General features: G+C 45.2%; 1 protein-coding gene across 2 annotated transcripts in view; it reads right to left on the minus strand.

Moving 5' to 3' along the window:
* TAFA4 (TAFA chemokine like family member 4) overlaps positions 1 to 21,017 on the minus strand; it is a 300,070-nt gene that overhangs the window by 49,026 nt on the left and 230,027 nt on the right. The gene's annotated exons all lie outside the window — the stretch shown is intronic.

Raw genomic sequence — 21,017 nt, forward strand, 5'->3', positions numbered from 1 at the left:
CAATAGAAACACGAAAGAAAACATCAAAAAAGTTCTCCAATCCATAGCAACCCTAGAATCCCAAGATAAATCGAACCACTCTCAGAACTTGGATATAAACACAAAACTAAAAGCAGTTAGGATAAAATTAGCTGAGTTATTGTCCGCAAAGTTTGATAAACAGATTAAAAGACTTAAATACAATTATTATTGTAATTACAATAAAGCATCTTCATTGATGGCCATGAGAGTGAAGGGTATCAACACTAAAGCTAGAATCCCCCACCTGATTAACCCACAGACAAAAGAAAAAATACAAAACCCACAAAGTATAGCAGATTCCTTTAGTAAGTATTATGAATCCTTATATAACTTATCAAATGACCCCTTAACAACACAACCAGACCCTGACAAAATAGACCTCTTTTTGAAAAAATGCAACCTCCCTCAACTACCACAGAATTGCATTACAGAACTAAACAACCCTATCTCTCCAAAAGAAATATCAGAAGCCATTACCTCCATGAAACTAAATAAATCCCCTGGGCCAGATGGTTTTACGTCAGAATATTACAAAACGTTTGAGTCCATACTTCTCCCCTATTTGGAACAATTCTTCAATGAATCAAAATTGAATGGACATTTCCCTAACGAATCTTTAGAGGCGACTATAGTGACTCTTCCGAAACCAGGGAAAGATCCGTCATGGCCATCTAATTTTAGACCCATATCCTTACTAAATAATGATGTGAAAATTTATGCTAGGATATTAGCTAATAGAATTTCGCTAGTCCTGTCCCACATTATACACGATGACCAAGTAGGATTTATGATTAATAGACAAGCAAATGATGGGGTCAGGAAAATAATTGATTTAATTCACTGGTCAAACAAAAATAAACATCCATCCATATATTTATCATTAGATGCAGAGAAAGCTTTCGATAGGATCCACTGGACTTATGCGTCTAAAGCAATGAAATCATTCGGCTTTCCTGATGAAATTATAAAATCCGTCTTTGCCCTATACAGCAACCCGAGCGCCTCAGTCCTGGTCAATGGCATTCTTTCAGTCCCTTTTCAGATAACAAATGGAACTAGGCAAGGTTGCCCCCTGTCTCCATTATTATTCCTTATCTCATTAGAACCATTAGCAAAAATGATAAGAGACAATCTTTCCATAAAAGGCATCCCTATATCTAAAGAAAGCCAGAAAATAGGATTATTCGCAGATGACATAATCTTATCTCTATCTGAACCTCTCACTTCTCTCCCGATAGTACAAAATATTCTACACAGATTCGGTGAACTCACATATTACAAAGTCAATGAACCTAAATCTAATATTTTAAGCATTCATATTGACCCACCCACCAAGGAGCAATTAATGAGACGCTTCTTATACCAATGGGACCCACCGAAAATGAAATATTTAGGCATAATCTTAAACAAAAACATTTCGTGCATGGTGAAAACAAATTTCTCCACCCTAAAGTCAGATCTCCAATCCTCTCTAGATAAATATACGAAAGGTGAATGGAGTTGGATGGGTCGTTCCATCATATACAAAATGTTTATTATGCCCAGGGTTTTATATGTTATGCGATCCCTTCCAGTTTACGTGCCAGCCAACATACTAAACAGTCTTAATAAACAAATGACATCATTTATATGGGGTCAGTCTAAACCCAGAGTTTCCCTAGTGGCATTACAAAAATCTTTTAAACATGGAGGAATGGGACTACCCAATTATCATGCCTATTATAAATCTATTATTATCAGGCAATCCCTGGAATGGCTAATACCCCTAGAACAACAGAAACCATGGGTTAAGCTTGAATCAAATATTACTAAAATAGAGAACTGGAGCACTACCCTATTAAATAAATCACGCTTCCAATTACTTAATAGACCTGGAATTCCCCCAACCCTCTCAATAGCGGGAAAAGTGTGGAGTTCGAGTATTATAAACATTGACAAAATTGAGGGTACCATGGACTCCCCGATACCACTCCAATCTCTCCAGCTCTTTCTCCCTAAACTGAACATTCTACATTGGGAGGATCTGGGCATTAAATACATCTCTGATGTACTTAGGAACAACAAAATGCTATCATTTGATGAATTACAGTCAAACTACAAAATACCCGAATCCGATAAAAAATATTACAACATTCTACAGAAGCACTTGCAAAAATTCCCTGAATCCTATTCTTCGCTCCCAAAAAGCCTCCATACTTGGTTCCTTGATCCTGTAAAGGAGAAAGAAAAGGGACTTAAAAACTTTTATTCCTATTTTAATGAAGACAAATGGTTAAACAAAAATTCGGGGATGGTACGATGGGAATCCGACTTGGGACAATCCTTCTCTGAATCTAAATGGCTGAATACATCCTTAAAGATAAAAAAAGCAACAGTATGTGCTAATTTATGGGAACATCATTGCAAGTTTGTCAATAGATGGTACTACACACCTAAAAAATTATCTTTGATTTTTCCTCACCTGTCGCCACTATGTTGGAGGGATTGTGGGGAACAAGGCTCCCTAAAACATATCTTCCTCACTTGTCCGGCCATAGTTACCTTTGTTTCAGAAGTAAAAAGTATGATTTTGAAATTGATCCCTCATTGCTCACAACCTAAAGATGAATTACTTCTATTACTTCTGGGTCTGGAAGATCTCCCAAAAAACATACAAACTCCGATTGTACACATATGTTTGTCATATAAAATGTTACTAGCCTCCAAATGGAAATCAAAAGAGATTCCACACATTAACGAATTAATAAATACACTGCTATCTCATTATAACTATGAGCTAATATTTTTTGGTCAAAAGGGAAAAAGAGATGAGTGTACAGCCTCATGGGAATCCTGGATTAAGCTTTATAAACCCCCATAGACCCTTACTATCTAAACTAAGTTATGATACAATTTAGCTTACTACACACAAAAGAGCGGTTCTTCGAGTGTATAAGACGGCTGACCCTTGTGACACCCTTGTGACACCTCGATTCTGAATTCTACCAAATACCAGACAACTGCCTGATTCAGCAATTTTGATTGATTTTGTAGAAGTTATGGAGACTCACTATTTTATTGTTTTATTGTTTTCCTTCTTATTGTTATTTTCTTGCTCTCAAATTTCAATTAAGGTCCCTTTGGACCTGATAGATCCTTTGTGAATATGCATGACACTGTTTGGATGAACAATTATGCTCCACCAGTCAAGGTTGTTATGCATGTTCATATGTAAACTCTGACACATCTGATGTCATAATATGTTATATGTTACATTTCTTATGTTTATAAAATTCAATAAAAACATTGTGAAACAAGAAGGCTCTAATAGTACTGTGTGAGACCGGTGTGCGAATTTTCGCATATGCAAAAATTTGCATATGCTAATTTTCGCACATGCGAATTTTCACTTATGTTAATTTCTGTATATGCTAATTTTCGTATATGTAAATTTTCGCATACGCGTAATTTCGCATATGCGAAAATAAATCGAGAATATTACGAATATGCGAATATTCGCGAATATATGACGAATATTCGTCCATATATTCGCGAATATTCGCGAATTCGAATATGGCCTATGCCGCTCAACACTAGTATTGAGCACCAGGTGTATATTTTTGTTTGTATTTACAGTTTTTAAATGTTTTGTGTATTATGTTTCTGGGTCTCTCCCCATAATTGTATATATTGCACTTGTGTTGTAAATCAGATTGAGGTGGTCAGAAATGTGAGGAAAAGGCAGTGCTCAGCACTTTTTCCATTTTCCTGAATGCACTGCAATATATAGCCAGCATAATGCCACCATATGATGCCCTGAAAATACCGCAACATACAGCCCACATAATATCACCAAAGATAACACTGCATTATATCACAGCCAAATAAGACCATTCCTATAGTGCCAAGAAAATACTGTAATATATAGGTCACATAATACTACTGTGTAATGGCCAGAATATACAGCAAAATACAACCCACATAACACTGCAATATACTGTATATTCTACATAATGCCATCATATAGTGCCAAGATAAAATTGCAATATGCTGTATATCCCACATAATGCCACCATATAGTGCCAAGAGAACACTGCAATAAAAAGCTCTCATAATAATAAAAAAAATCCTCCAATATTCAGCCCACAAAATACTACCATATTGTGCATAAATAAAATGCAGTATCCATAAAATTGTATTATCCATGCATTATATTGCAATTTCGTTACTATTTAATAACACATACATTAATTCTGGGTGGCTTTAGTTTGCTCCTAATGTTTCATTGCGTAGACCAATATGTGATAGATTTTTAAATGTATAACAAAGAAGATTTCTTGAGTTGTCCCGTGGAAGCAGGAGAACAGATCCTCGTAGTGGCGCTCACTCACTCATTTCCAAATGAAGGGTTGTCCCACCAACTTGCAACTGCGACAGCACATCAGTAATCTACATGGTAACTTGCCCCCGTAAAAAGCAGTACATAGGATGCACGAAGAGGAAGCTGAAAACTTTTCAGCAATCCAGTCCGTAAAGAAAGATTGGTGCGGGGGAAATCAAGTTGCTAAAATGTCTTTTTTACCTGGCCAGATACATAGAATCAGGAACCAGATATACAGCAGCCTAAGGTCCAACTTGCAGACTGCTCCCCAGTCGCCTCCAGTGTGAACTAAGCACACATACAATGGGAGGGGGGAGACCTGAGTCAGCGCCACTACGAGGATCTTTTCTCCTGCTTTCACGGGACAACTCAAGCTATCCAGCACCGGTCAGAGACAACCTCCGACACGGGATTACCTCCGGCAGCTCCCGGTCTTCTACCCTGCAATTGGGTGACATACGCTACAAGGTGTTGTACTCTGCGTACAACACCACCAGGTGAGCACCGTTCTATTTGCATTAGTAATCCATAGTATCCATCAGAGTAACGGCACAGGTTGCGCCCCCCATCTGTCTCTGCCTCCCCTTTTTTCTATTACATGTGCAACAAAGAAGATTTGCCATCCAGGTCTCTGGGAAAGCTGGGTTACAATGCTGGGTTACGTAAATTCAGGAAACAGCGGCTGCATCCGAGAACATAATTTATAAATGATTTAAAATACAGCTAACAGAATGGAAAGTGAGGGGAAAAAAAAGATAAATGGCTTTGTTTTATAATGGAACAGATTGAAGAGCAACAGGAAACTTCATTAATACAAACATAACACGGAGAGCAATGAAGCGCAGTTACAAAATATTCATTTACTGTTGTAGATTACGGTACAGGACTTATGGAGGGGAATATTATGTATAAGACAAAATAACTACACAGTGATTTCTGTCACCACCTTCAGTTCTGCAGGAAACGGTGTATAACAGCAATAAATGGAGCACTTTTAATACAAATATTGAGTTTAATTTGGATGCAAACCAAGCTCCCTCTACTGGTAAATATTGGGAATGCATGTTAGCAGAATTCACGGCGAGTGACCGATTTCACTCTGTTCAGGTCTGTATTAGTGTTTCTGTTATAAATACAAACTAGAAACCAGTCAGGATGCATAACAGACCCCTATGACTTACAAAGGGGTCCACCATGTTCTGTTGTGTTGGCCAGTTCATTGTTAGGCTGATTTTAGATATAGAGCTAGAACTGTGGGGACAACCTTGAAGTGATCACTATCAACTGTTATAAGGAGATTACATGAGGAGGGGGTTTGTTACAGTGTGCCGCCACCCCCAGTAGAAAGGTGATTACATTAGAAGGAGATTTGTTACAGTGTGTCCCCCCAGTAGTAAGGAGATTACATGAGGAGGAGATTTGTTACAGTGTGTCCCCCCAGTAGTAAGGAGATTACATGAGGAGGAGGTTTGTTACAGTGTCACCCCAGATTACATGGAGAGCGGCGTCGGCGACATGAAAGGAAGAGGAGCTGGAGCCTACCCTGAGGCTGTATATGTATACATAATATGACTTGGGGCCCGGGGCAGAATTCTATTGCAGTGGCAGGTAACTGGGGCCTGCTGCCTGGGGGCAAGGGCTAGGGACTACAAGCATATTGGGTGAAGTGGGTGAAGTGTGGGGGGGGGCAACAATTAGCAGAGAGAGGCCTACAACTAACTATAGTAACTATAGTTTGCAAATAGTTTCCCCCATTATAGTTGTAGGCCCCTCTGAGAGGGACCCGGGCCTACAACAATTATAAGGGGACAACTATTAACAGAGGGGCCCACCCAAACTATATGAAGCCCCCATATAGTTTGGGTAGGCCTCTCTGTTAATAGTTGTTTTTATTGCATAATCCCTTAAGGACACAGGGCGTAAGTGTACACCCTGCAACCACTTTTGCAATTTAAAGCATGCTCAAAAGCTGAAAGCTTCATACCCAGTGGGTCCAGGCTGCTATCAGCAGCAGGGACCCATGACTAATGGCTGACATCATCAATTGGGCGATTAACCCTTTAGACCACTAAATGCAGGAAATTGGCTCCAGCGGGCTAATCATTACCACCGTGACAAAATCATATCCTATAGGGATAAAGTTATTGTGAAAAAATGTGTAAAAGAAAAAAAAAAGTTATGTGAATAAGCCCCTTCCCTAATAAAAGTTTGAATCATCCCCCTTTTCCCCTTTTTCAAATAACATTATGTAAACATATTCATATGTGGCATCACCTCATTCATCACACATGTCCAAACTATTTAAATATAGCATTAATATATTAATTTAGGTCTGGGGGGCGGAGATATGGGCGGAGTCAGGACAGGCCATGGGGGAGAAGGGCCCAGGCCTTGAGCTGTGTAAGGGGCCCCAAAATTTCTGATGGCAGCCCTGAGTATAAGGCTAGCTCTATGGGGACTGCTATGAGACAAGAACAATGGTAAGTACAAAGAAGCTTACACTTGAGGGGATTCTATAATTCTAGTATTATTGGTACTTCTGCATTGCTGACACTATATAGACTACTACGAGGCAGAATCTATAGGAATTACTATCAGGCACAATGCTTTCAATATGAGACAGGTACTTGGAGGACTGTCATGACGCTTGCACTATAATGACTTATGTGAAGTTGGCACTCACTTCTGCTTTGGGGCACAGCAAATAGGGGAGTCCTGTGAGTGACCAAATGGCCTCATTCCCAATTCCCCATGTGGATTATAATGTGAGTAGTTTGGGTGGCTGTCCAAACTGCCCACTTTATAATCCACTCGCTAGCCGCAAATCTTCAGGACAACAAATGCATGACCTCTGTCCTGGCAAAAGCGGTGATGTCACTCATCAGCGCTTGCTACACCCAAGAAAAAGGAGGTGGTCGGCTGCTGCTAAGCGCAGGAGAGAAGGCAAGTATCTAATTTTATTGTTTTTATTGTTTTAGCAAGTCAGGGGACTACCGGCCTACTTGGAGGGGGGGGGGTGAGGGGAGGGGGGGGGATAACTGGCTAATTGGGGGACTACAGGCCTAATGATGAGAACTGTCTGTCTATTGGGTGGTCTGCTTGTCTAATAGGGGGGTACCTGGCTAATTGAGCTACTATCTGCCTACTGGGGTGCTACCTGTCTACTGGGGCAGCTATGTGCTAACTGGGGGGGGGGCGGGGGCTACCTGGCTAATGGGGAGAACTACATGCCTACTGCAGGAGCTATCTGCTACTGGGGGGCCATCTGCCTACTGGAATTGTGTACCTTATAGGGAGAACTTCCTGCCTACTGCTACTGGGGGGGGGGGGGGGGGTACCTGGCTAATGGGAATAACGAATAACTGTGCCTAGCCCAGGATCCAGCAGTATACCTTCAGGCGGTTATAGGTTAAACCACGCCCTGGCATCACGAATACAAGGGATTAATGCCATCTGCCCCTAGGGTAACAACATCTGCCCTGCACCACACACTCCGCCACCACACCTACTTGACAGGCAACCTGCCGACTGGAGGACTTCCTGCCCGTTGAGGGGACTATCTGCCTACTAGGCGGACTATACTGGTGAGACATACCTACCTATTGGGGAAACATACCAGCAGGATGGGAGATTACCTGTATAATGGGAAAATACCTACCTACAAACATACCTAGTGGGGGAATAACCTAACTGCTGTGGGAGACAAACGTAATGGGAAACTTATCTACCTAATGGGGGACCTACTTACCTACCCACTTTTACTTTGTGGAGCATCACTGAGGGGATTATTAGCATTTGGGGACTATAGATGGGGAGATTGTATGGCATTGGGATGTGCAAGTAGTCTAAAATGTTTTTCTGGCACATTCTACATAAAAGGGTCATGGCTAGAAGAAGTCGTAATGGCGATTTGGAGAAGAAAAAGGAAAGAGAATAACACCAAAAAGGGGTGCATTATTGTGTCATAGCTTAGGCCCTCTTGGGGATTAACTGCGAGCATTATAGACTATATAAACTGCCATGAAGAGTGTCTTGGCAGAATGACCAGCAGGGGTTTATTAGGTGTGCCTGGAGAATTACATAATGGAGCTTACATCTGACAGTACCATATTCACTGCAAACCTGTTTTTAATTTCTATTTTGGGAAAGGGGGCTCATTTTACTTCTGCAGGCAGCAGATAGGCTAGGATCTAAGATAGAGTGGTTCTTTTATGAAAACAAGTGTTAAGAATGGAGACATTGCCCATAGGAATCAATACGATTTGAGCTTCCATATTTTTCAGTACAGGTTAATGTTAAAGCCATTATGATGGAAATTCACTGCATTAACAAAATCAATATACAATATAGAAATATGCCAAGAACAGTGGCTGGATCAATGCTGACACATTAATGTATGTGTTTTCTACTAGCTGTTCATATTGATACGTATAAATAAGACTGAATATATTCACAGTCCGGCATAAGATCTATTGCTTCTATTAGCATTAAATGTATGCTAGTTCCGTCCCAATTTCAGTGGGAAAAACAACAGTTTTCAAAGTTGCATACATTAACTTTATATATATGTATAGTAAACCAAAAGCTCCTGGACTTAAAGAGGACCTGTGGTCTTCTGGTTATAGGTTGCAGTAACCTGTACATACCTTAGGGGGGGGGGGGGGACTGATCACAGCCTCTCCTTTGCTGAGTTATAGGGCTTTGTAGTCCCTCTGACTAATTCAGTGACTGTCAGATGGGCTGGACTTTATTTTAATTTTCATAGCTCTGTGCTGTGACTGTACGGGACGGGGTGGGGTGGGGGACATGGCCTAACTTTCAGGAGATCCTACTATTTGATTAAACATGCATGTCCCCTACAATCATAGCCCTATCTACTGGTTATTGCACATAGGTCCTCTTTAAGTGAAAAATCTGGAGTGGACCCCTTATAAGAGGGGTAACCCTCACATTTCCATTTCAACACGTTTTTATTATTAACCCTCACATTTCTCACTTATAATAATTGGGTGTGTTCTCTTCTAAATGTAGTGTCCCCAACTTGTCCCCACTTTTATGGTGCACCTGCTGTAAATGGTCGGTGGGTTGTTGTGCACTGCCAATCCCTGTCAGTGTAATTGGTTATCTGGAGACATGGGTGCCTTAGGGACATATTGAATGGGTGATGAGCAGCCGACACCATGAAATCAGGTGGTGACCAGGTCTTGAGAGACTTGTGAGCCACTACTTGAACAATTGTAGACTATGAGTGTGCCAGCCTAGGGTGGCGTTGTATATCAGACTTTAAGAGACTGATTGCCTTGAGGCCTACTAAAGAGGCCTCCAAGTTCAAGTGAGTGGACTTTTGGGGCAAGTTGGACAATATCAAGCTAAATGAGTTATTCTTTCTCCTGCATATATAGTGAAAAGTCAAGTGTGCACTGTGTTCTGCAAATAAATAAGCATCTTGTGATGCTATTATTGGAATTTAATTGAGCAGTCTTTTAAAGACAGAACACTTTCATTCTGAAAAGGACTAGGACCTTGTTACCTTTGTGGCCTAGGGGTGAAGTGTAGGGGGCTTGAGATGGGCGAATTTTTTGAAAATTCGATTTGGCCAATTTGCCGAATTTTTGGAAAAAATTTGGTTGGATCCGAATATATTCACTACAGAGAGCCTCAATAGGGGTGTAGAACACTTTGCCTTGCCGTAACACGCTGGGGTAGTGAAATAATACTGTTATACAGTATGACATGCAGATTACAGGCTTCGCTAATAGAATCACTGCCGCAGAGTGGCACAATGACAGAGTCTGGATGTGGCTGCAGGGTTGGGACAATTGAAGAGTTTAAAAAGATTAACGAGTTTAATGTGCCACCAGCAGCATGAGATCATATAGCGACACAATGGCACAGCCTGGAGGTGGCGGCAGCCTTTGTAGGCCGAAGAGCGGCACAAGGACAGAGTACTGTGTCAGTGTGTCCTTCCTCTCAGTAGTGCAGGCCTGACCCGGGAGGGCTGCTGGGTAGATCCTGGCAGTATTATATGCTTGTCTAAAATATTACGCCATGCAGGTGTAAGTAAACACAGCTGGTACTGTAAAACTGCGCATGAAACTGTGAATGTGCCATTTAATCAGTTATGGTTTATTTTTATCGCTCCAACCTGTTTCCTTGGATTCTTGTGGTAATTCCAGAGCTAATATATGACGACGAGCAGCTTAAGGAGGGTATGCTTTGCGGTGTACCAGTGGCTGAAGTGCATGCAAATTTTCCTCGACATTTTTAGGATGTAATGGAAGGAAGACTTAAGGAACCGCTTGACAACCAGATTGAACACGTGTGCCATGTTATGATTTATTTTTATCGTTTCAACCCATTTCCTTGGAGCCTGGATGTGGCAGCAGCCTGACGAGACCATAGGGCCTCACAATTGAAGAGATTAAAGAGACTTGTCAAATGTCAATTGAAGATTTTGAAGAGATTAACAAGCTTAATGTGCCAGCAGCATGAGGGTATGGCATGGCAGCACAATGACAAAGCCTGGAGGTGGCGGCAGCCTATGTAGGCTGCAGAGCAGCACAATGGCAGAGCCTGAAGGTAGCAGCATGACAAGACCATAGGACAGCATAATGACAGAGCCTGGAGGTTGCAGCACCATGACGAGACCATATGGCGGCAAAATGTCAGAGCCTGGAGATGGCAGCAGCATGAGGAGACCATATGGCGGCACAATGACAGAGCCTGGAGGTGGCAGCAGCAGCATGAGGAGATCATATGGCGGCACAATGAGAGAGCCTGGAGGTGGCAGCAGCATCATCAGGAGTCCTGAAAGTGACCAGGTGACAGAGTGGGGCTGTGGGTGGCAATACCAGTACCCGCTGACGAAGGTGGGTGAAAGAAGGAGCACTTGGCATTAGATATGTGCCATCAGGCAGTGGCAGGATCAGAATAGTAGCTGAGGCAGGTAGGCAGAAGAAACCGGTCTCTTTTGTCAAAGTGTTGGTGTGGCACCATGGATAATCTAGTCTGATGCATCAGGCATTGGTGGGTGGAAATCCTGGCTGATCCAAGCCTGATTCATCTTGACAAAGGTCAGTATCTCCCCATTTTTGGTGGACAGGCGAGTTCTCCTTGGGGTTACTATGGCCCCCGCCACACTAAACACTCGCACTGATGCCACACTACTGGCCAGGCAGGACAGCTTTTCCAGGGCAAACTCTGCTAGTTGTGGCCACAAATCCAGTTTAGCTGCCCAGAAGTCCAGCAGATCTTCAACGTGGGTTGGCAGGGTCATGTCCAAGTATGCCACCACCTGCTGGTTCAGGTCCTGCTCTACTCTACCAGCTGCTGCTGATTAATTGCTTCACTGTGCGGGTAAAGAAAGCTACTCATCAGTGACTGTAGACTCAGGCTGCTGCTACTGCTGATGGAGCTGATACTGCTCCTGCCACCCCACCCCTCCCCAGCAGCCATGGCAGTGGAATGTGAGCGCAGAGGGCCCCCCCCCCCCCAGTCAGACCTGCGAGAGGATGGACAATGGCGCAGATAGGCATTGGCCAACTGACTAAGTAGGATGACTCTGTAGTAGGTCAGTTTGTCCTCCCTCTCAGTGGGTGTAAAAAAGGCCCCCATTTTGTGCCGGTAGCGAGGGTCCAACAAGGTGGAAAGCCAGAAGTCATCCCGCTGCCGAATGGTGACAATTCGGCAGTCACTACGCAAGCAAGTAAGCATGCATCGTGCCATTTGCGCAAGGGACTCCCTGCCTCCATCTCCATGTCACGTATGAGTTGCCTCTGGTTGACATCAAAGTTACACAGGGGAGTACCTCTATCTGCTTGGATCATCAAGTAATCGCTGATGGCCTTTCTGTGTTCGTATAGTCGGTTCAACATATGGAAAGTGGAATTCCAACGGGTGGAAACGTCGCATATCAGACAATGTTGGGGAATGCCATTCTGACTCTGCAGCTCAAGGAGGGTGGTGGAGATTCATCAAAACTTGTGTAAAGGAAGAGTGGTGTAGTTGCCCATGGCAACCAATCAGATTGCTTCTTTCATTTTTCACAGGTCTCTTTAGTGCCTGCTTTTACACTAACATTCCACTATACGCTTAAAACAGAAAACACATAGAACGGTGGAGTGCGTCTATATTTTACTTTTTATAAAGAAATACGCCAATATATGGCTGCAACAGATACTTGCGGAACACTCAATGTGTGTGTGTGCATATATCCCTGCCTTTACACTAACAGGCCACTACACGCTTGAAACAGAAAACACGTACAACGGGGGAATGTGTCTATATTTTACTTTTAATAAAGAAATACGCCCCTATACAGCTGCAACAGAAACATGCGGAACACTCAATGTGTGTGTGTGTGTGTATATATCCCTGCTTTTACACTAGCAAGCCACTATTACGCTTGAAACAGAAAACACTTACAATGGCAGAGTTTATCTATATTTGACTTTTTTATAGAAAAATATGCCACTATACGGCTGCAACAGAAACTTGCGGAACACTCAATGTGTGTGTGTATATATCCCTGCTTTCACACTAACAGGCCACTATATGCTTTAAACAGTAAACACGTACAACAGCGGAATGTGTCTATATTTAACTTTTTATAGAGAAATACGCCCCTATACAGCTGCAACAGAAACTTGCGGAACCAGTGTAGAGAAAGAGTTGTGCAGTTGCCCATAGCAACCAATCAGATTGCTTCTTTCATTTTTGAAAAGGCCTCTGAAAAATGAAGGAAGCAATCTGATTGGTTGCTATGGGCAACTCAGAAACTTTTCCTCTGGACAGGTTTTGATAAATCTCCCTCAATGTGTGTATATATCCCTGCTTTTACACTAACAAGCCACTATATGCTTGAAGCAGAAAACACGTACAACAGCGGAGTGTGTATATATTTCACTTTCTTTGAGTAATATGCCCCAGTACGGTTGCACCAGAAATAAGCGTAACAATATAGTGCATAAGTCTTTTAGTGCTTTTACACTTATTGCCCCATATAAACTTTAACCAGAAAAAATTTTGAACTGCTGAGTGCGTATATATTTCACTTTTTTTTTTAGAGTAATACGCCCCAGGATGGTTGCACCAAAAATAAGCGTAACAATCTAGTGCATAAGTCTTTTAGTGCTTTTACACTTAGGCTGCTTTTACACTGTGAAGTTCTTCCGTTTAAAGAGCCGTTAAAATGTTCCGTTATGAAAACACTTAAAAACGGCCGTTAAACAGCTGTTACAAAATCCCATACGGCTGTAACAAAATCCCATTAAAGTCTAAGGGATTTTTACATTATCCGGTTTACCCCGTCATAACCGATTATTAATAACGGGCATTATTTGTGAGGGGAGAAGAAAATGATACATGCACTATTTCTCTCCAATCACAAAATAACGTCCGTTATTAATAACGGGCTATAACGGGTTAAAACGGATAATGTAAAATTCCCATAGACTTTAATGGGATTTTGTAACGGCCGTTTAATGGCTGTTTTTAAGGGTTTTCATAACTGGGTATTATAACGGCTCTTTAAAATGGAAAAACTTTATAGTATGAAAGCAGTGTTACTGCCCCCTATTAGCTTTAACCAGAAAAAACGTAGAACTGCAAAGTACGTATATATTTTACTTTTTCTGGAGTAATACGCCCCAGTATGGTTGCAACAGAAAAAAGCGCACTCTCTCTCTCTCTGAACTGTCGATGCCTGCACTATGGTTGCTTGCAGTCTATGAATGGGGAGTGCTTCCTGTGATGATCTCAACTGGCAGACTATGAAACAACTTGTAAACTCTCCCTGCCTGCCTGCAGTGATGTGGGCTTGAGGTCAGTGGATTTCCCCTGTGCTGATCTGTATTGTCAGTAATGCTGATTAGTGGCCACACAGTGTATGCTCTCTCTCTAGCCAGAAGGAAGGCGGCCTTGAGGTGAATGGATTAGCCGCTCTAAAGTTCTGTATTGTCAGTAAAATTATCACGGGAAATGCCTGTTTTTTACAATGGCTGCCAAATATATAGGGCTGTGACATCACAGGGCTAACTGGCTGCTGATAGGCTGCATGCCGCCATGTGATTCAGGGTGATCCCGCCTACCCGCCTTCCCAGACTTCCTTGCCCCATGTCCTCAGATGTGTAGCCACCAGTTTAGCCCCCCAGCCCCCACAAAATGTAGTGAATGAAGTGATTCCTTACCATGAAGCACAAGGAAATTCGAATTAGTTCAGAATCAAATTTTTCATGAAATTCGGAATGAATTCGACTTCATCAGCTTCGATTCACATATCTCTACAAAATATAAAGTGTATGTGGCACGCTTGCAGCCAAGGGTAGAAAAAAAGATGCTGCCAAAAGGAGATGCAGGACAAAACCTAAACTTACTGACTAGTGCCAAGTGGGGTTGGGTGGCATTAGAGGTCAGGCTGTGGTAGAGAGTAGCTCCTCAGATATCAAGAGCAAGGTAGGACTGGTTAATAGCCATCAATCATCTCTGTAATATCTAACTTGGTGGGTACATCCAGCAGAGATGAGGACCTCCCCAGAAGGTAGTGTAACTATTGTAATACATAAAGTTATTTGGTATATCTGTATTTGAATTGTGTATGTTCTAAAAGGGGGTGTCCCAATTACACCCTCACTTATCACGTTGGCTTAGCGGTTAGCACTGTTGCTTTGTAACACTGGGGTTCTGGGTTCAAATCCCACCAAGGGCAACATCTGCAAAGAGTTTTCATTTTCTCTCTTCTCTCTTTCATTGTGCTTGTGTGTATTTCCTCTGGGTACTCTGGTTTCCTCCCACACTTCAAAACAAACTGATAGGTTTGGATTGCGAGCCCTGAGGGAGACAGGGACCAATTGGAGTGTATAGTGCTGTGGAATCTGTGTGTTGTTACGCCGAGCGCTCCGGGTTCCCGCTCCTCCCCGGAGCGCTCGCTTCACCTCCTCCGCTGCAGCGCCCCGGTCACGTCCTCTGACCCGGGGCGCTGCGATCCTGCTGCTAGCCGGGATGCGATTCGCGATGCGGGTAGCGCCCGCTCGCGATGCGCACCCCGGCTCTCCTACCTGACTCGCTCCCCGTCTGTTCTGTCCCGGCGCGCGCGGCCCCGCTCCCTAGGGCGCGCGCGCGCCGGGTCTCTGCGATTTAAAGGGCCACTGCGCCGCTGATTGGCGCAGTGGTTCCAATTAGAGTTATCACCTGTGCACTCCCTATATTACCTCACTTCCCTTGCACTCCCTTGCCGGATCTTGTTGCCTTAGTGCCAGTGAAAGCGTTCCTTGTGTGTCCCTTGCCAGTGTTTCCAGACCTTCTGCCGTTGCCCCTGACTACGATCCTTGCTGCCTGCCCCGACCTTCTGCTACGTCCGACCTTGCTTCTGCCTACTCCCTTGTACCGCGCCTATCTTCAGCAGCCAGAGAGGTGAGCCGTTGCTAGTGGATACGACCTGGTCACTACCGCCGCAGCAAGACCATCCCGCTTTGCGGCGGGCTCTGGTGAAAACCAGTAGTGGCTTAGAACCGGTCCACTAGCACGGTCCACGCCAATCCCTCTCTGGCACAGAGGGTCCACTACCTGCCAGCCGGCATCGTGACAGTAGATCCGGCCATGGATCCCGCTGAAGTTCCTCTGCCAGTTGTCGCTGACCTCACCACGGTGGTCGCCCAGCAGTCACAACAGATTGCGCAACAAGGCCAACAGCTGTCTCAACTGACCGTTATGCTACAACAGTTGCTACCACAGCTTCAGCAGTCATCTCCTCCGCCAGCTCCTGCACCTCCTCCGCAGCGAGTGGCCGCTCCTGGGATACGCTTATCCTTGCCGGATAAGTTTGATGGGGACTCTAAGTTTTGCCGTGGCTTCCTTTCCCAATGTTCCCTGCATCTGGAGATGATGTCGGACCTGTTTCCCACTGAAAGGTCTAAGGTGGCTTTCGTAGTCAGTCTTCTGTCCGGAAAAGCCCTGTCATGGGCCACACCGCTCTGGGACCGCAATGACCCCGTCACTGCCTCAGTACACTCCTTCTTCTCGGAAATCCGAAGTGTCTTTGAGGAACCTGCCCGAGCCTCTTCTGCTGAGACTGCCCTGTTGAACCTGGTCCAGGGTAATTCTTCCGTTGGCGAGTATGCCGTACAATTCCGTACACTTGCTTCAGAATTGTCCTGGAATAATGAGGCCCTCTGCGCGACCTTCAAAAAAGGCCTATCCAGCAACATTAAAGATGTTCTGGCCGCACGAGAAATTCCTGCTAATCTACATGAACTTATTCACCTAGCCACTCGCATTGACATGCGTTTTTCTGAAAGGCGTCAGGAACTCCGCCAAGATATGGACTCTGTTCGCACGAGGCGTTTCGTCTCCTCGGCTCCTCTCTCCTCTGGTCCCCTGCAATCTGTTCCTGTGCCTCCCGCCGTGGAGGCTATGCAGGTCGACCGGTCTCGCCTGACACCTCAAGAGAGGACACGACGCCGTATGGAGAACCTCTGCCTGTACTGTGCTAGTACCGAACACTTCCTGAGGGATTGTCCTATCCGTCCTCCCCGCCTGGAAAGACGTACGCTGACTCCGCACAAGGGTGAGACAGTCCTTGATGTCTACTCTGCTTCTCCACGTCTTACTGTGCCTGTGCGGATGTCTGCTTCTGCCTTCTCCTTCTCTACAGTGGCCTTCTTGGACTCTGGTTCTGCAGGAAATTTTATTTTGGCCTCTCTCGTCAACAGGTTCAACATCCCAGTGACCAGTCTCGCCAGACCCCTCTACATCAATTGTGTAAATAATGAAAGATTGGACTGTACCATACGTTTCCGCACGGAGCCCCTTCTTATGACCATCGGATCTCATCATGAGAGGATTGAACTTTTGGTCCTCCCCAATTGCACCTCGGAGATTCTCCTTGGACTTCCCTGGCTTCAACTTCATTCCCCAACCCTGGATTGGTCCACTGGGGAGATCAAGAGTTGGGGGTCCTCTTGTTCCAAGAACTGTCTAAAACCGGTTCCCAGTAACCCTTGCCGTAACTCTGTGGTTCCTCCAGTAACCGGTCTCCCCAAGGCCTATATGGACTTCGCGGATGTTTTCTGCAAAAAACAAGCTGAGACTCTACCTCCTCACAGGCCTTATGATTGCCCTATCGACCTCCTCCCGGGTACTACTCCACCCCGGGGCAGAATTTATCCTCTCTCTGCCCCAGAGACTCTTGCCATGTCCGAATACGTCCAGGAGAATCTAAAAAGGGGCTTTATCCGTAAATCCTCCTCTCCTGCCGGAGCCGGATTTTTCTTTGTCTCCAAAAAAGATGGCTCCCTACGTCCTTGCATTGACTACCGCGGTCTTAATAAAATCACGGTTAAGAACCGCTACCCCTTACCCCTCATCTCTGAACTCTTTGATCGCCTCCAAGGTGCCCACATCTTCACTAAATTGGACTTAAGAGGCGCCTATAACCTCATCCGCATCAGAGAGGGGGACGAGTGGAAAACGGCATTTAACACCAGAGATGGACACTTTGAGTATCTGGTCATGCCCTTTGGACTGTGCAATGCCCCTGCCGTCTTCCAAGACTTTGTCAATGAAATTTTTCGTGATCTATTATACTCCTGTGTTGTGGTATATCTGGACGATATCCTAATTTTTTCTGCCAATCTAGAGGAACACCGCCGGCATGTCCGTATGGTTCTTCAGAGACTTCGTGACAACCAACTCTATGCCAAAATTGAGAAATGTCTGTTTGAATGCCAATCTCTTCCTTTTCTAGGATATTTGGTCTCTGGCCAGGGACTACAGATGGATCCAGACAAACTCTCTGCCGTCTTAAATTGGCCACGCCCCTCCGGACTCCGTGCTATCCAACGCTTTTTGGGGTTCGCCAATTATTACAGGCAATTTATTCCACATTTTTCTACCATTGTGGCTCCTATCGTGGCTTTAACCAAGAAAAATGCTGATCCCAAGTCCTGGCCTCCTCAAGCAGAAGACTCCTTTAAACAACTCAAGTCTGCCTTTTCTTCGGCTCCCGTGCTCTCCAGACCTGACCCTTCCAAACCCTTCCTATTGGAGGTTGATGCCTCCTCAGTAGGAGCTGGAGCTGTTCTTCTACAAAAAAATCCTTCCGGGCATGCTGTCACTTGTGGTTTTTTCTCTAGGACCTTCTCTCCAGCGGAGAGGAACTACTCCATCGGGGATCGAGAACTTCTAGCCATTAAATTAGCACTTGAGGAATGGAGGCATCTGCTGGAGGGATCAAGATTTCCTGTTATTATCTACACCGACCACAAGAACCTCTCCTACCTCCAGTCGGCCCAACGGCTGAATCCTCGCCAGGCCCGGTGGTCTCTGTTCTTTGCCCGATTTAATTTTGAGATTCACTTTCGTCCTGCCGATAAGAACATTAGAGCCGATGCTCTCTCTCGTTCCTCGGATGCCTCAGAAGTTGATCTCCCTCCGCAACACATCATTCCACCTGACTGCCTGATCTCCACTTCTCCTGCCTCCATCAGACAGACTCCTCCAGGAAAGACCTTTGTTTCTCCACGCCAACGCCTCGGAATCCTCAAATGGGGTCACTCCTCCCATCTCGCAGGTCATGCGGGCATCAAGAAATCTGTGCAACTCATCTCCCGCTTCTATTGGTGGCCAACTCTGGAGACGGATGTTGGGGACTTTGTGCGAGCCTGCACTATCTGTGCCCGGGATAAGACTCCTCGCCAGAAGCCCGCTGGTTTTCTTCATCCTCTGCCTGTCCCCGAACAGCCTTGGTCTCTGATTGGTATGGATTTTATTACTGATTTACCCCCTTCCCGTGGCAACACCGTTATTTGGGTGGTCGTTGATCGATTCTCCAAAATGGCACATTTCATTCCTCTTCCTGGTCTTCCCTCTGCGCCTCAGTTGGCTAAACAATTTTTTGTACACATTTTTCGTCTTCACGGGTTGCCTACGCAGATTGTCTCGGATAGAGGGGTCCAATTCGTGTCTAAATTCTGGAGAGCTCTCTGTAAACAACTCAAGATTAAATTAAATTTTTCCTCTGCATATCATCCCCAGTCCAATGGACAAGTAGAAAGAATTAACCAGATCCTGGGTGATTATTTGCGACATTTTGTTTCCTCCCGCCAGGATGACTGGGCAGATCTCCTTCCATGGGCCGAATTCTCGTATAACTTCAGGGTCTCTGAATCTTCCTCCAAATCCCCATTTTTCGTGGTGTACGGCCGTCACCCTCTTCCCCCCCTCCCTACCCCCTTGCCCTCTGGTCTGCCCGCTGTGGATGAAATTTCTCGTGACCTTTCCATTATATGGAGAGAGACCCAAAATTCTCTCTTACAGGCTTCTTCACGCATGAAGAGGTTCGCGGATAAGAAAAGAAGAGCTCCCCCCGTTTTTTCCCCTGGAGACAAGGTATGGCTCTCCGCTAAATATGTCCGCTTCCGTGTCCCTAGCTACAAGTTGGGACCACGCTATCTTGGTCCTTTCAAAATTCTGTGTCAAATTAATCCTGTCTCTTATAAACTTCTTCTTCCTCCTTCTCTTCGTATCCCTAATGCCTTTCACGTCTCTCTTCTCAAACCACTCATCCTCAACCGTTTTTCTCCCAAATCTGTTCCTCCCACTCCTGTTTCCGGCTCCTCGGACGTCTTCTCGGTCAAGGAGATTTTGGCTGCCAAAAAGGTCAGAGGAAAAAATTTTTTTTTAGTAGACTGGGAGGGTTGTGGTCCTGAAGAGAGATCCTGGGAACCTGAGGACAACATCCTTGACAAAAGTCTGCTCCTCAGGTTCTCAGGCTCCAAGAAGAGGGGGAGACCCAAGGGGGGGGGTACTGTTACGCCGAGCGCTCCGGGTTCCCGCTCCTCCCCGGAGCGCTCGCTTCACCTCCTCCGCTGCAGCGCCCCGGTCACGTCCTCTGACCCGGGGCGCTGCGATCCTGCTGCTAGCCGGGATGCGATTCGCGATGCGGGTAGCGCCCGCTCGCGATGCGCACCCCGGCTCTCCTACCTGACTCGCTCCCCGTCTGTTCTGTCCCGGCGCGCGCGGCCCCGCTCCCTAGGGCGCGCGCGCGCCGGGTCTCTGCGATTTAAAGGGCCACTGCGCCGCTGATTGGCGCAGTGGTTCCAATTAGAGTTATCACCTGTGCACTCCCTATATTACCTCACTTCCCTTGCACTCCCTTGCCGGATCTTGTTGCCTTAGTGCCAGTGAAAGCGTTCCTTGTGTGTCCCTTGCCAGTGTTTCCAGACCTTCTGCTGTTGCCCCTGACTACGATCCTTGCTGCCTGCCCCGACCTTCTGCTACGTCCGACCTTGCTTCTGCCTACTCCCTTGTACCGCGCCTATCTTCAGCAGCCAGAGAGGTGAGCCGTTGCTAGTGGATACGACCTGGTCACTACCGCCGCAGCAAGACCATCCCGCTTTGCGGCGGGCTCTGGTGAAAACCAGTAGTGGCTTAGAACCGGTCCACTAGCACGGTCCACGCCAATCCCTCTCTGGCACAGAGGGTCCACTACCTGCCAGCCGGCATCGTGACATGTGTGCTATATAAAGTAAAGAATTATCACTTATCATATGTGATAACTGATGTTTTATCATGTGGCAGAAGTGCCTGCAAATGCTAAGAGTACTTCTTTTTATAGCTACACCCATGCTGCTGGTTGCCT

Source organism: Hyla sarda, chromosome 6 (genome assembly GCF_029499605.1).
Source record: "Hyla sarda isolate aHylSar1 chromosome 6, aHylSar1.hap1, whole genome shotgun sequence".
NCBI classification, from domain to species: Eukaryota; Metazoa; Chordata; class Amphibia; order Anura; family Hylidae; genus Hyla; species Hyla sarda.